The sequence below is a fragment of the Aquarana catesbeiana genome, linkage group LG01 (assembly GCF_042186555.1).
Source record: "Aquarana catesbeiana isolate 2022-GZ linkage group LG01, ASM4218655v1, whole genome shotgun sequence".
Taxonomy (NCBI): Eukaryota; Metazoa; Chordata; class Amphibia; order Anura; family Ranidae; genus Aquarana; species Aquarana catesbeiana.
The window spans coordinates 394,845,861-394,861,816 of record NC_133324.1 but is presented as its reverse complement, the minus strand read 5'-3'; the positions used below and the strand labels follow the sequence as shown (position 1 = coordinate 394,861,816).

At 40.6% G+C, this 15,956-nt stretch overlaps 1 protein-coding gene across 2 annotated transcripts in view; it reads right to left on the bottom strand.

Moving 5' to 3' along the window:
* TRPM3 (transient receptor potential cation channel subfamily M member 3) overlaps positions 1–15,956 on the bottom strand; it is a 579,111-nt gene that overhangs the window by 548,954 nt on the left and 14,201 nt on the right. The window lies entirely within an intron of this gene.

The window sequence follows — 15,956 nt, the reverse complement described above, 5'->3', positions numbered from 1 at the left end:
CTTGAATGACAGATTTTGTAGGGTTCACTCATGTCTAGCAGTAAATAACTGTAGAGATCTTTAACGATGTTTACAGGTATTATCAAGCAAACATATGGGCTCCTATAATGTATTGATTATTCATCATGTGCTTGTATGATGTGTTATTAGGTAACATCATTTTCAAGATGACATAATCCAATTTTTTTAATAGACAGGTTGCTAAATTTACACATGCTAAATCAAATTTTATTGATCTTTAATGATTTTTAAGTCATTAAGTTAACAAAAAATTGTGCAGGAGGATTTATGCTGGGAGGAGTGATTGTGGAGAGAAGGAGTAATTTTTTCTGGGGGGCAATTTGGGAGGGGAGAGAATGGCCTCATGCACACATGATGTAAAAAAAAAAAAAAACACTTTTACAGGTGTTTCACGTTTTTTTTCAGACTTTAAATGCACTTATGTTAGTCCATGTGGCCATGCATTTTAGAAGAAGAGTGTTTAGAGGCTGAAAAAAATATCACCTGGGCATTCAGGAAAGGAGCATTTGAGCAGAAAAACCTCTTGATGCACCAAAACTCCTGTAAATGGGTGTAAATGCATCTAAATGCTAGGTACAGGGCCGGTACAAGGCAGGGGCGGAAGGGGGCACGTGCCCTGGGTGGTACCATTTGCTATGGGGGGGGTGCAGCCTGCAGGTGAAGTTCTGTCACGCCAGTGTGTACAATAATACCATACTGTCTACAGTGCATTTACAGCGCCCAGCGGCACTGTACAAATTGCCTTTGTGTGCTCCTGCATGATCCTCCCTTCCCTCAGCACACAACTACACTGTTAGTTTACTCCCCTACGGAGGAGTCCCGTAGTCCCTGCCAGCGCGTGACATCACTCACGGCCGGAGGCGAGGTGGGAGGACGCAGAGGAGCGCAGGGAGGCGGGAGCTGTGAGCTGTGTCGGAGCGCTGTCTGTTACCTCAAGCGGAGCCGAGCTGAGTAGCTGAGGAGCTGCTGCCTGCCTGGCTGGCTCACACTGGCTCTAGTAGCTGCTACTGGATTCAATCTGCAAGGTAGAAGAGTGCAGTGCCAGTGTCATGTGTGCCAGTGTTCTTCAGCAGTGGTGGTCACTGGTCATTAACCTCGTCTCAGCCTCCTCCCCTCCCCCAATCCAGCCATTATTAATCTGTTTTTTAGTGTTTACTTACACAAGTTCAGACTCATAACTTCTGAGTCTGAACTTGTGTAAGTAAACACTAAAAAACAGATTAATAAATGGCTGCATTGGGGGAGGGGAGGAGGCTGAGGCGAGGTTAATGACCAGTGACCACCACTGCTGTTTTACCACTTAACATTGTAGCCGAATGACGGCTACAGGGCGGTTGCTTAACTCTGGGAGGACGTACTATGACGTCCTCCCAGAATTCCCCTCTCACAGCGCTTTGGGCTGGATGTGTAGTGCCCACAGTGCTGCTCAGTGACATCCAGCCATCCATCCATCCATGCTCAGCCATCCCTAATGCTCTGCAATGCCCCACAATACTCTGCAATACCCCGCAACACTGTGCAGTACTCTGCAATACTCCACAATACTGTGCAATACCCCGCAATACTCTGCAATACCCCGCAACACTGTGCAGTACTCTGCAATACTCCACAATACTGTGCAATACCCCGAAATACTCTGCAATACCCCACAACACTGTGCAATATTCTGCAATACCCCACAATACTCTGCAATACCCTGCAATACCCCACAATACTTTGCAATACCCCGCAATACTGTGCAATACTCTGCAATACCCAGCAATACTCTGCAATACCCATCCATACTCTGTGATACTCTGCGATACCCCGCCATACTCTGCAATACCCCGCAATACTCTGCAATACCCTGCAATATCCCGCAACACTGTGCAATACTCTGCAATACCCCACAATACTGTGCAATACTCTGCAATACCCCACAATACTGTGCAATATTCTGCAATACCCTGAAATACTCTGCAATACCCCGCAATACTCTGCAATACCCCGCAACACTGTGCAATACTCTGCAATACCCCACAATACTGTGCAATACTCTGCAATACCCTGAAATACTCTGCAATACCCCGCAATACTCTGCAATACCCCGCAATACTCTGCAATACCCTGCAACACTGTGCAATACTCTCCAATACCCTGCAATACCCCGCAACACTGTGCAATACTCTGCAATACCCCACAATACTGTGCAATACTCTGCAATACCCCACAATACTGTGCAATACTCTGCTATACCCTGAAATACTCTGCAATACCCCGCAATACTCTGCAATACCCCACAATACTGTGCAATACTCTGCAATACCCCACAATACTGTGCAATACTCTGCAATACCCTGAAATACTCTGCAATACCCCGCAATACTCTGCAATACCCCGCAACACTGTGCAATACTCTTACACTTTTCCTATTTATGTCAATATTTGGTTTAAAAATAAAAATACATATTAAAATGTGTGAGTGAACTGTTTCTATCGCATTAAACATAATTGAACTTGTATTGTTTTAAGTATATTCTTGTTTTGAAACAACATTGATTCTTTATTAAAAACGGGGGGGGGGGTGCAGTTTGCCATCTTCGCCCTGGGCACCAAATGGCCTTGTCCTAGCACTGGCTAGGTGTGTTTAAATCTTGAGTGCTTATTCATTTAAATGGTCATAATACTTGGGGGGGGTTGTGATAAAGGAGAGGAGGATTTGTGCTGGGTGGGGGATGAGGGAAAGGTTTGTACTAGAAGGGAGATTTCAGGGGAGATTTGTGCTGTGAGGGAGAAACTGGGGAGAGTGGATTTGTGCGGCAAGGGAAGATTTTGGAGAGGGTGGTAATTTGTGCTGGGAGGGGGAGAAGATTTCTGTTGGGGGGGGTTTTCGCTGAAAGGGTAAAGTGGGGGAGAATACCCCTGAGCCCTACTATGCATTACACACTCCTCTCCCCTGTATACTGTGCATTACATACTCCTGGGCCCTACATTCTGTGTTATGTATCCTTAGCCAGGCATTGACTGCAGCACTCTGTGCATTACGTATGTCTGACCCCTACACTCTGCCTTACAGACTCCTGCACTGCATCCACTATATCATACTCTACATACCTCTCATCGAAGTTTGCAATCTCTCAACAGATGCTGGTTGCTAAGCAGTTCCTGACTATTTTAATGAAGTTACTATAAGGTGAGCTCAAACAAAGTGTTAGCTCTGTCTATTTTCAGTGTACACAAAACCATATGTAATGGAAGATTTATATATAAATATAAATATATATATATATATATATATATATATATATATATATATATATATATATATATATAGTGCTGAGGTTTATATGTGTCTGTGAGGCTTTTGACTGTGGCACAGAAATAAAAAGCATATCATGCCATAAAGTCCCCCCCAGGTTAGGTGACACCCGCTGTTCACTGCTGCATGCACTGCATCAATACTGTCCTTCGGACGTTCAAGGGTGACTCCGTTTTTTTACAATCCAAAAATGAGAGACATGAGGGAGATACAGTGCCTTGAAAGAGTATTCATACCCCTTGAAATTTTCCACATTTTGTCATGTCACAACCAAAATCGTAAATGTATTTTATTGGGATTTTATGTGATAGACCAACACAAAGTGGCACATAATTGTGAAGTGGAAGGAAAACAATAAATTGTTTCAAATTTTTTTACAAATAAATATGTGAAAAGTGTGGCGTGCACTTGTATTCAGCCCCCCGAGTCAATACTTTGTAGGATCACCTTTTGTTGCAATTACAGCTGCAAGTCTTTTTGGGGATGTCTCTACCAGCTTTGCACAACTAAAGAGTGAATTTTTGCCCATTTTTCTTTGCAAAATAGCTCAAGCTCTGTCAGATTGGATGGAGAGCATCTGTTAACAGTAATTCTCAAGTCTTGCCACAGATTCTCAATTGGATATAGGTCTGGACTTTGACTGGGCCATTCTAACACAAGAATATGCTTTGATCTAAACCATTTCATTGTAGCTCTGGCTGTATGTTTAGGGTCGTTGTCCTACTGGAAGGTGAACCTCTGCCCCAGTCTCAAGTATTTTGCAGACTCTAATGCCCTGTACACACGGTCGGACATTGATCGGACATTCCGACAACAAAATCCATGGATTTTTTCAGACGGATGTTGGCTCAAACTTGTCTTGTATACACACGGTCACACAAAGTTATCGGAAAATCCGTTTGTTTTGAACGCGGTGACGTAAAACACGACCGTCGGGACGTACCTCGGGTCTATAAACGGGGCAGTAGACACACAGTCGGAATTTCCGACAACAAGGTCCTATCACACATTTTCCGTCAGAAAATCCGACCGTGTGTACGGGGCATAACAGGTTTTCTTCTAAGATTGCCCTGTATTTGGCTCCATCCATCTTCCCATCAACTCTGACCAGCTTCCCTGTCCCTGCTGAAGAAAAGCATCCCCACAACATGATGCTGACACCACCATGTTTCACGATGAGGATGGTGTGTTCAGGGTAATGTGCAGTGTTCTTTTCCGACACCCATTGCATTTTACTTTTAGGCCAAAAGTTCAATTTTGCTCATCTGACCAGAGCACCTTCTTCCACATGTTTGCTGTGTCCCCCACATTGCTTCTCACAAACTGCAAACGGTACTTCTTATGGCTTTCTTCCAACAATGGCTTTCTTCTTTCACTCTTCCATAAAGGCCAGATTTGTGGCTGCATTATAAATTCTCCCACCTGAGCTGTGGATCTCTGCAGCTCCTCCAGAGTTATCATGGGCCTCTTGGCTGCTTCTCTGATTAATGCTCTCCTTGCTCAGTCTGTCAGTTTCGGTGGACGGCCATGTATTGATAAGTTTGCAGTTGTGCCATACTCTTTTCATTTTCGGATGATGAATTGAACAGTGCTCTGTCAGATGTTCAAAGCTTGGGATATTTTTTTATACTTCTCTACAACTTTATCCCTGAACTGTCTGGTGTGTTCCTTGGCCTTCATGATGCTGTTTGTTCACTAAGGTTCTCTAACAAACCTCTGAGGGCTTCACAGACCAGCTGTATTTACACTAAGAATAAATTATACAAAGGTGGATGCTATTTACCAATTAGGTGACTTCTGAAGGCAATTGGTTCCGCTATATTTTAGTTAGGGGTATTAAGGGGTATTAAAATAAAGGGGGCTGAATACAAATGCAAGCCACACTTATCAGAAAAAAATGGAAAACCATTTATCATTTTCCGTCCATTTCACAATTATGTGCCACTTTGTGTTGGTCTATTACATTAAAATCCCAATAAAATACATTTTGAATTACGTTTTTGGTTGTAACATGACAAAATGTGGAACATTTCAAGGGGTGTGAATACTTTTTCAAGGCACTGTATCTCACTCAAATGTCTCTCATTCTCAAGTACTAAATTTTGGAGGTATATGGAACGATAACCATCAAGAGAAAGGAGGCCCCGATTCTCCTATATAGACATTTATTCATGCCTCATTTAAAATACTATATCCAGTTCTGGAAATCTAATTTCCAAAATGATTTTGACAAGATAGAATGAGTCCAGAGATGGGCAACAAAAATAGATGCTTGGATAGATGTCCCCCTGGCTCTAACAGCCAGGAAAAGGAAGGTCTGAAACAGGAAGTGACTAAATCATTGAGCCTGGGAACCACGTGTTGTGGTAACACTGCACCGCCCGCATCGTGAAAGTGATCAGTGGCTTTACAGCTACAGCATCACTTTCACTTTCAAACCGGAAGCTGGCAGAGTAAAACCAGCACAGGCTGCTACTGCAGCCAGCAGCTTGTGCTTAATGGTTCAAATACTATGTATGGAAATAGCCAAACTAGTATTAATTAAAACATTTGTTTTAAGAAAAACATTGCAATAATGTATTTACAGAGCAGATATTACAAAACAGACATGTTGGAACAATAAAATAAATGAGAGCAAGTGAAAATAACTTAACAATTTTTACCTGGTGTTTGGTTTCATGCAGCGTACAATCCTATGCTTGCAGAATAAGTTGATTCTGAGGAGGTATTATATATATATATATATATATATATATATATATATATATATATATATATATATATATATATCTGTGTGTATGTGTGTGTGTATTAAAGTGGTTAAAGTAGTTCGGTATATTTCCTCCCTTCTTTGTGTCCGTAAATGAACAGATGATATCCAGCTATTCTTGCTCGTATATTTACAGGTACGTTTTCAATTCCAAGACATTATTGCTTGCAGCTGCGGCTAGAAGGCCCATAACTGAGCAAACATGCATCTATTGTCTGAGTAACAGGCTGAACTGCTCCTGACACAGGCTTCCCACAGACAATTCTATAATGGTTTCTACTGTGGTGTACCTGATTTACTATGTCTTAAAGGAAATATGTCATGAAATTATAAAGTAGGCACTGCTGCCCTCTCCTTATGAAAATTCTAGTTGCATGGTCCTTTGTTTTCAATAACTTCTTAGTTATTAAGAAAGAACATGTACAAAGATAAGATACTGTGACTCTAAACACTTATCTAATAGGCATACTTTTTCTGGATTGGTGATTCAGAAAATATTAAAACAAGAACGTCAGCATAGCATCCAGGGTGGTAATTTCCAGAAGGAGGTTAGCAATGGTGACCCTCATATTTCTCCTAGGAAAGATTTACTTCAAACTGAACCTGTGCTTTGACTATACAGCAGTGGTCATCAACCCTGTGCTCGGGGCCCACTAACAGGCCAGGTTTTATGCATTATCTTGGGGAAATGCAGACTAGAATACTGCAATCACTGAGCAGCAAATGATATCACCATTGATGTATTTCAGTTATCTTTCAAACCTGGCCTGTTAGTGGGCCCTGGGGACAGGTTTGATGACCACTGCTATACAGGGCAAAGTAAAAGGTGCATGGTCAAAATATCAAGTTTACTATAATTTCAGCCACCACAATTCTTTATACTTACCTCCCCTTTGCTCTCCTGCTGCTCAAATCGGCCAACAAAAGCAAAGGTGAAGAAACCTTTTGTTCCTTACAAATAATGACTTGACGTTTACTCAAATCTAAGCACTCTCTCCTCATGCCCGTGTGAAGTGGTGGGCTGCCTAAGCAACCAATAGCCAGGCACAACTGCTGTCATATGGGAGGAAGGTGAGTGTGTCACATGCTCTCCATTACCCTGATATACCAAGTATGTAACTTTGCCTCTCCTTGTAGCAGTGAATAAAAGGCAAATATAAGCAGCTGTGGGGGTAGTCTTTAACATGGATCCGTATAATGTCACCTTTCTAATATCAATAATTTGATGCTTGGGCTCATGATTAGGCACATTCAATCTGTGAGAACAGAAATTTGGTATTTACTCCTTTTTAGATCTTACTAGCTACAAGAGGCCAGCAACTTAACTAGTGAGTGAAGCCACGATCAGGATGACAGGATCTGTCTGCACAGTCTTAACTAGTTAAAAGCGCCTGGTCTTTAATCCTCAATATATATTTACATCTTCTCCAGCTTACATACAAGGCATGACAGTGGTGGCAGCCTTACCCATAGCTATGAGTATGGCCACATTGTTCAAAACATGTTATCACCTCTGTCATGCCTTGTATGTAAGCCAGAGAAGAAATAAAGACATATAGATGATCAAAGACTGGATTCCATTTCTCTTTCCTTTTGTTTGGATGATTGAGGGGCTGACAGGAGCCTGAACGAGCGCCGGTATCCCCTGCAGATGAAACATGATACATGGATGGAGGAGATCGATCACTTTTATCCCTGTAGTTTGACTTTCAACAAGGTGTTATCTTGGCAAAAAGTTTCTAGGCTCACAGAAAGCATAGCTGGAATGCTGTGTTTTGCTGATCAAGAAAAGGAACAACAATTTTAATTTGAGTTATGAAAGTAGTGCATCATTGCTCTCTGCAATAAAGAAACTATTATAACTTTCATTTTTATTACAGACAGCCAACATACTGTGGTATATTGTGAAGAAAAAGCTCAATGCATGCTGATAATTCAAAGTATTTAGTGAAGAAGGGAGGAAGAGATTTGATTTTTAAAAAAATCCATATTTTTAATAGAAGATCTGTTTTTGACCAACATGAAAATTAGCTGATCAATGAAGCCACTCTGTTTGGATAAAAAAAAAAATTGACAGCAAGCAAAAGAAGAGTTATAATAGGTACCTGTCCCCGGAGCACACTAGTGATATGATGGATGGCCAGGTAAACCCATTGTCAAAGGGACAGAAGGTGATGGGGAATCAAAATGTTTACAGTTGACACCGTAACAGGAGGTGAAGGGAAATCTGCTAGTGGGAACATCTATCCCGATGATAACAATCTTAAAGTTGGATACACACTATACAACTTTTGTTGTTTGATTTCCTTTAGATTTACCTTCAACTATGTAGTGCAGTTTTAGTTTAGTACTGTGTATTATGCCGCATACACACGGCCATTTTTTCCGTCAGAATAAACTCTGATGGTTTTTCCGACAGAGTTCCGACGGAGTTCCACTGAAACGGACTTGCCTACCCATGATCACACCAAAGTCTGATCGTTTAGAATGTGATGACATACGACGGGACTAGAAAAAGGAAGTTCAATAGCCAGTAGCCAATAGCTGGCCTTGCGTCGTTTTTGGTTCATCAGAATAGCATACAGACAAACGGTTTTCCTGATAGGAATTGATTCCGTCGGAAAGATTTAAAACATGTTCTATTCTATTTCTAGGTCAGTCAGTATTTTCGAAAGAAAAAGTCAGATGAAGCCCACACATGATCGGAATATCCGATGGAATGATTCCGTCGGACAATTTCTGCCAGAAAGTCTAGATTTGACCTCATATTATATGGTTTTGGTAAATCTAAAGGACAAAATCTAAAGAAAATTTGTATAGTGTGTATCCAGCTTAAGAGGGGTTTTCCCCTCACTTTGCAGAACATTTCTCTGACTTCCTTTTGGATTGAGGTCAAGAGAAATGTCAATAATGGGACTCCAATAATTAAGTAGGGTTTTAACCCTTTTTACACTATTAAAATCTAGATTGAGATATTTTTAAGATCTAAATGGTACTTCTTTTGTCTTTAAAATTTGATCTGATACAAAGTAGAGTAATATGGCTCATAAATTGCTTGACATGCCCGAAGCATGTATATCATGAATGGCAGATTTAGACGCAGCCCACATCTAGTTACATAAATTTAACAGAAACTATTAGTGCCAGTGACCATAGAAACAAATAATGGTATTGACATTATAAATCAGATTCGGAGGTTAGATAGGACTCCCATAGGAATTCTTAGTACACAGAGTGGCACAAGTATTTAACTGACATTTCCAATTCACCGAGCTTAAGATTTCCTTCTGGGCACTGCAGCACTTATCACTTCCTCTACTCACTCAGGTAAAATACAGCCCAGAAAATTCAAGCAAGTGAGAAGTCTTTAGAAATACTGTATAATAAAGATGGCTAGGAAACTATACATTTTCCCAGTCAATCATGAACATCCAAAACTATAACATTGTTCCTTTTGTTTTTTCGACAGCTATTTTTGGTTCCAGCAGATTTTCCCATTGGCATGATGTTGTTTTAGCTGAAAAAGGAGGAAAACATTTCTCTTACTGAAAGGGTAGTTGATGCTTGGAATAAACTTCCAGCAGAGGTAGTGAGACAGTGAACAATAAATGGCTTCAAACATGCTTGGGACAAAGATCTATACTCAGACAAGAAAGTTAAAGTGGTGTTCCACCAAAAAAAAAAAAAATCATGAATGTGCCTAAAAAAAATAAAAAAAAACATTTGGAAATTTTTTTTTTGAATCACCTCTAAATGGCTGTTGCTAGGGGGTCCCTCGTAGTCTGCCTCCTTCAGTGCCTGGGCTCTTGACGTCACTTCCCCTCGGTGCAGGATGGGCTCAGCTCTGCCCCCTCCCTCTTGTCAATCATATGGGACACGTGACAGGTCCCAGATGATTGCATGGCCAGTAATAGCACGCGGCGCCACTCGCGCATGTGCAGTAGGTGCCCGGCTGTCAAGCCACAGCCAGGCGCCCACAGTTACAATGCCGGCGCCGCCAAACGGAGGGGGAGACGAGCGTGGCTTCGATACCCCGCATCGCTGGACCCTGGGACAGGTAAGTGCCTGATTATTAAAAGTCAGCATCTACAAATACTGCTGTCACTTTTCTATGTTTCTATAAAACACAAACTTAATATAATGAACAACAGAATGGGTACCAGCTTCTTAACCGTGCCCCTCTATGTGTACATCCTATTTTTAACTAAAAAAAATATTTGCAAAGAGCTATAACAGTTACTGTATATTGTCAAGATGACAAAAGTATTATGGACAATAGTTAACTGTGTTGTTGCAATAGTGCACTAATAAGACTACAATCACCTTTTGCAAAAAGCTTCAAGTTATTATAATGCCTCTCAATTCATCTTTTACTCCAGAGTCTTTGTGACATGAAAATCTGGGGGATTAGTGATTATCAAGTACATGAGTTGTAGTGCTTGGAAAGCATACTAACAGATTTATTTTGCTGGCTGTGATATCTTTGTAACATATCCTCTTAATTAAATATCCAGCCTAGCAATGTGAATTAAAGCAATAGCGTGCAGAAGTAAATCATTATGATGAATGGCAATTACGTAGGGAGAATAAAACTGTTCTTCGCCATAATAGATCACTAGGCAGTCTTTATATAGCCCACAGGTAAAAACTATGTTTCATGGATTTTTTAACAAAAGGAGGCACTAGGTGATAGAAACCGTGTAGCAGTACACATTTATGTCAAAGTAAATATGAAATATTTATATGAATATTACAAATTTACTATTAGCAGCCATCAGGCTTCTCCTTTTTACTTGTTTATTAGGCAAAACTTAAAGTGTATGTAAAGTTTAACTATACATTTCTCTTATTTTCTGCATTTTGGTCAGGCAATTTTATAATTGAAAGCGTTTTATTATTTCTGTTTGGTAGATGAAAAAAAAAAAAAAAATGCTGTTTATCCAGCCAGAAATTGTGTGAGCTTTCCTGCACTCTCTGTCTCTGGAATGCTATCAGTTAGCATTGTTCCCTGCTATTTCCATGAAAGAGAAGAGAAGAATGTGTTATGTAGTCCTAACACAGTCCCTGTACTATGATGACTCACATAGGACAGGAAGCGTGTTAATGGCAGGACTACCAAATTAAAATAAATGGAAAAAAAAGAGTGCCAAAAGAAAAACTCATGCAGCCCCATATCTAAGCTGCAATACTGTTATTTTTTGCTCTTGGGTTTAGATACACTTTAACTCCTTTGCTTAAAGCCCAATTGAACATTTGTTTTAAGGCCTCATGCACACTGGGTGTCTTTTTAGGCCCCTTCAAACACCAGAGTTGCTGGCAGGAACAAGTTTTTTTTTTTAAATGTGGTAAAAGACACATATTGCAGGCATGTTTAGGCACATATAGCATTTGAGCATTAATGAATTCTGTTGGCCAGAGTATTAAAGTTGTATTAAACACAAAAATTTAATATATTGCAGATTACCAATCATTAGATGTGGTGGCTGCATTAGTTTTATTTATTTAGGCTTTTTTACATCTGTTTTTACTTGGCGATCTGGCTAGTAACACACCTCCTGTATTACAGTGCCCCAATCTAATACATTTATAATACATGTGTATTACATGAGTGGATGAATGAGCACAGGAGGCACAGCAGACAGCAGCATTGTCAGTCGAGGAGGGGGGGTGTTAGATGTAGTAGTAGATTTAAATACACCAACATATTGAATCGGAACACCAGCTAATACTTTATAACTGTTACAGCACACAGTTGTTTTTTTTTCCTTTTGGTATAAAGGTTTTACATAAATAAATAAAAGCTGATCATTGTAAGCACCTCTGCCAGCGTTAAATGGTCTGGCTCATCCCTGTAACTACAAAAGAGCTTTTCTGTTGAAAAACAACAGACTTGCCTGCTGGACCACCTGATGAAAATAGAAAGACTAAAGAAGGAAACTAATGCAGCCATCACATCTAAGAATTGGTAAGCTGCAATATAATAAATGTTTGCTTTTGGGTTTTATCGCTGCTTTAATTGCGATAGGAGCAATCGTTTTTGCCACAGATGTGAAGCAAAGCATTGCAACCGGTGGGCACCCCTGTCCGCTGCTTTAACACTCCTCAGTCGCAAATCTAAATGAGCCATGAGTATTACTCTTTACCTTAATAATCAAAACCTGTTATGAAGGAGATACCTAGGCTGCCATTTGTTATTTCCTACTGAAAATGCTAATTTCATGCCTGTTCTGGTGATCCTTTGGAATTACTTACTTCTTGGTCACTGAATTTGCACAAGAACAGATAGTCAGGAGTTTTGACCTCACTGCCTGCATAATAATTCTGATCAGTTTGTCAACCCGAGGATCAGCATGACAGCCAGTCAATTAGCAAGGAGATCAGAAAGAACAGCTGATGTGTTTTCCCCATTGCCTGTTTCCTTTGAATTATGTAGTTAAGTAAATGCATTCATAGCTTATTGCTGTCATAGCTGTATAACTCAAACCATAAAACGTCAAGCCGCTCTGTGGTCTGCTGATGTGTGTATGAGTTGTTTCTTCCACCAATGCACTACTAAGCAAGGATTAGTCATTGTAGTGCTGTAATGATAGATGGGTGATATACTAATTGATTTGTTGGTTCAGTGCTTTGTGTATGCATCTTTGAGCAGAAGTCATTCAGCTGTTGATAACAGACAGGACATAAAAGCCCACTGGGTAACAGTAGCTGCTAAAGAAAATAATACATATACAAATCATAACACGAAAAAAATTAACATCCACAACATATCTATACTGTAAATGCACAACCTTGCATGAAAAGATGTTAACTAGTTTATCAATTAAATCTTACAACGTGTTACGCAGATATATTTGGAAAACGTTGCAGCCTTCATTTTGGCCTCATTGTCATATTTCTGTCTTCATTACTGAAAACGCAGCTTTATTTAATCATACAAAATGCAACTGATTTATTTGTAAGATCCTAAGCTGCCTGGCTGGACATTATTGTACTAAGCATAAAGAAATAGACACACTATTAGTCATGGGCCGGAAAACCTAACTTATTCTATACATTTTGTATGATGGAGCTTTACATGTATGAGCATGTTTGAAGTTTGTTATGTGACCACATGACATTGGTGGGAGTGACAGTGCTATGAGTTAACTGGAGTTGGGGTGAGTTTCAATCTAGGGAATTCTGTCAGTAGGTCTCTTTAGAATGACCTGCGCCTAATTTAGGCAAGCATTTGCACCAGTTTCGGTAACATTACCCATGCAGGTGACAATTTCAGTTAGTGTTAACTACCACTACTTTAAAAACCTTGCACTATGGCTGAGAAAGAGTTTTAAAAAACTACCACCAGTTCACAGATTAGGAAACTGGTGGCAATTGGGGACCAGCTCTGTGCTGGCATGCAGAGGTACACCAGTGCTCAGAGCAAAGCATGCCTGTGCTGGGAAGCTGTCATTAATATAAGGGTTCCAAATCTGGCCCCATTTAGAGAGAGATTCAAAGATTCCGTAGTCTAAGGCTAAATGTAAAAAACCAGGATTGTGGTGATGTCAAATATAGCAATGCCTATATTTGGAAACTGATTTGAGTCACTTAGTGGGCCTTACATTTGATTGACAGTGGACAGCAGTGGGTGGTTTAAAAAGATGCTATTGAACTATATATCAGCTATGGGTGCGTCTGTGGGCTGTCAATCGACAGCAAGGCAGTCCTGATGGGGAACTAATCTCCCAGTTCCGTATGAGGCTTGGCCCACTCCTACTTGGGCCATGTGCCTGTGAGTGTGATGGATGGATTTGTGGGGAGGGAGCGCACTGAGAAAGGATTATCCAGTATGAACACTCAAACCTTAGTGCCAGGCTTCACCAGATTCATTTATCTGTCTCTGACAGGTACATGATACGGGCACAAGCACTGTTAATTTCAGTGGGGTGGCTAGAAGGGATTCTAAAGGGTGATTGAACTATTACAAGTCTCTGTGAATTTTAATTAAACCAAGATATACTAGTTTACAATATGATAACACAAGGTATAAAATGCTTCAATATTCATCTAACAACCTAATGACAAAACAGGGGGTGGGGGCAGGTCTTAGTGTGCACTTCTGATACATATCAAGTGCTACCTAATGCTAAAATTTGATAAAAGCATAGTCAAGCCTAATGGCTGATTTACATGGATGCAGAGAGCAGTAAATTGTGAAAAACAAGCAAATCAAGAGCAGATCATCATGAAAACCAAGTGACTCTTTTTCGTCCCTGAGTGGCAGATTTTTTTGTATAGCTGCCTGTGCAAATCAATAGCAGACAACAGCTGTATGCATGTAACCACACATATGAACATTTACTTGCATACAAGGGGCAAATGAGTAGCTCTGGATGCAAACTGTTTACAGCTCTCTACAACCATGTGAATGAGCCCTTAAAAAAATTGTTAGTTGAAAAGCAATAATGTGGGGGTGGAGCTTGAAGTCTGACTAAGCAGACATGCCAGCTTAGTGCTCCACTCCTGAAGGGATGTTTCTGACACTTTCTTTCACATCCCAGCTTGGCTATGCTGACAAAAATTTGCTGCCTGACCAGTGATAAACCCCCGCTACCTCAGGTGATGGTTCTCGGATGTTCAAGCCCAAGAATGAAGCCAAATTTCAAAGATGCGCTGGCCCAGGCTTTAGTCAAAATGGCACTGGCTCAACCCCCTCCTTCTGTTACCTCACGTTCTGTGAAACCCTCTCAGTGCTCTAAGGTAACAGCTGTAACACAGGAGGGATCTGACTCTGATTAATCAACACAAGCGCCACAATTGACATCTTTTACAGACCCTGCTTATTCTTATGTTCTAATTCAATTTGAGAAAATGCTTCACAAAGCCCTTAAACAGACTTCAGATCATATTACAGACAGTCTGACTAGGGAAATCCGAGAATTGGGCCAACGCACTGCTAACCTTGAGTTAAGGGTTGATGAACTGGAAAATAGCACATTAGCTTATATGACTGAAATTGAAAATCTCAAAGAGGAAAAATTAGTCCTCCAATCCCGTTTAGAGGATTATGAAAATAGGGCCCGGTGTTTTAACATACGTATTCGTGGGATTCCTGAATCTGTCACTGATTTACAAGCTACCATGCTGGCCCTATTTCAAGAACTACAGCCATCTATACCAGTCGAACAAATGGAAATGGAGAGGGTTCATAGAGCCCTCACACCACGTAAAGCTGATGGATGGTTGCGTGATATAATCGCCAAATTTCACTATTTCTGCACCAAAGAACAACCCCTGGCTGCAGCTAGAGCTGCAGCTCAATATGCTAACCTTCCAGGGACATACTTATCACCTATTTTCTGACCTCTCTCAGCTCTCTATTTCTAAAAGACAGGCTTTGAAGCCACTTCTTCAAAGTTCTACAGCGACATCAAATCACATATCAATCTGGTTTCCCGTTTTCAATTTGTTTCACGCACCAAGGCTCTAAATATGTCTGTCGTTCTGTTGAACAACTTCAGTCTTTCTTACAAGACATGCAGCTTTTAGAACGCCCTCTCAACCAAAATAGCACGCAAAGTCAATCAGCCTCCCACTCTCTGCAAAAACCAGTGGCTAATGGAAGTGATTGAAGTCGCCAGGGGCAATCAAAGCGTGGTCATTTTGCTTCTCCTACGCCAGTTCCTGAAGACTCTATGGACTGATCATCTTCATTTCCTAATCCAATGCCAGTTGTCAATATACCTGGACCATCTAGTCATTCAAAAGGCTAGAAAGTTATCCTGCTTTATTTGTTTTATCTTGCTTTTTGCAAGTACATAACAGTAATTTCACTCATATACTTCAACTGCTGGTCTCCCTTTTACTGATAGCAGTATGCTACCAGCT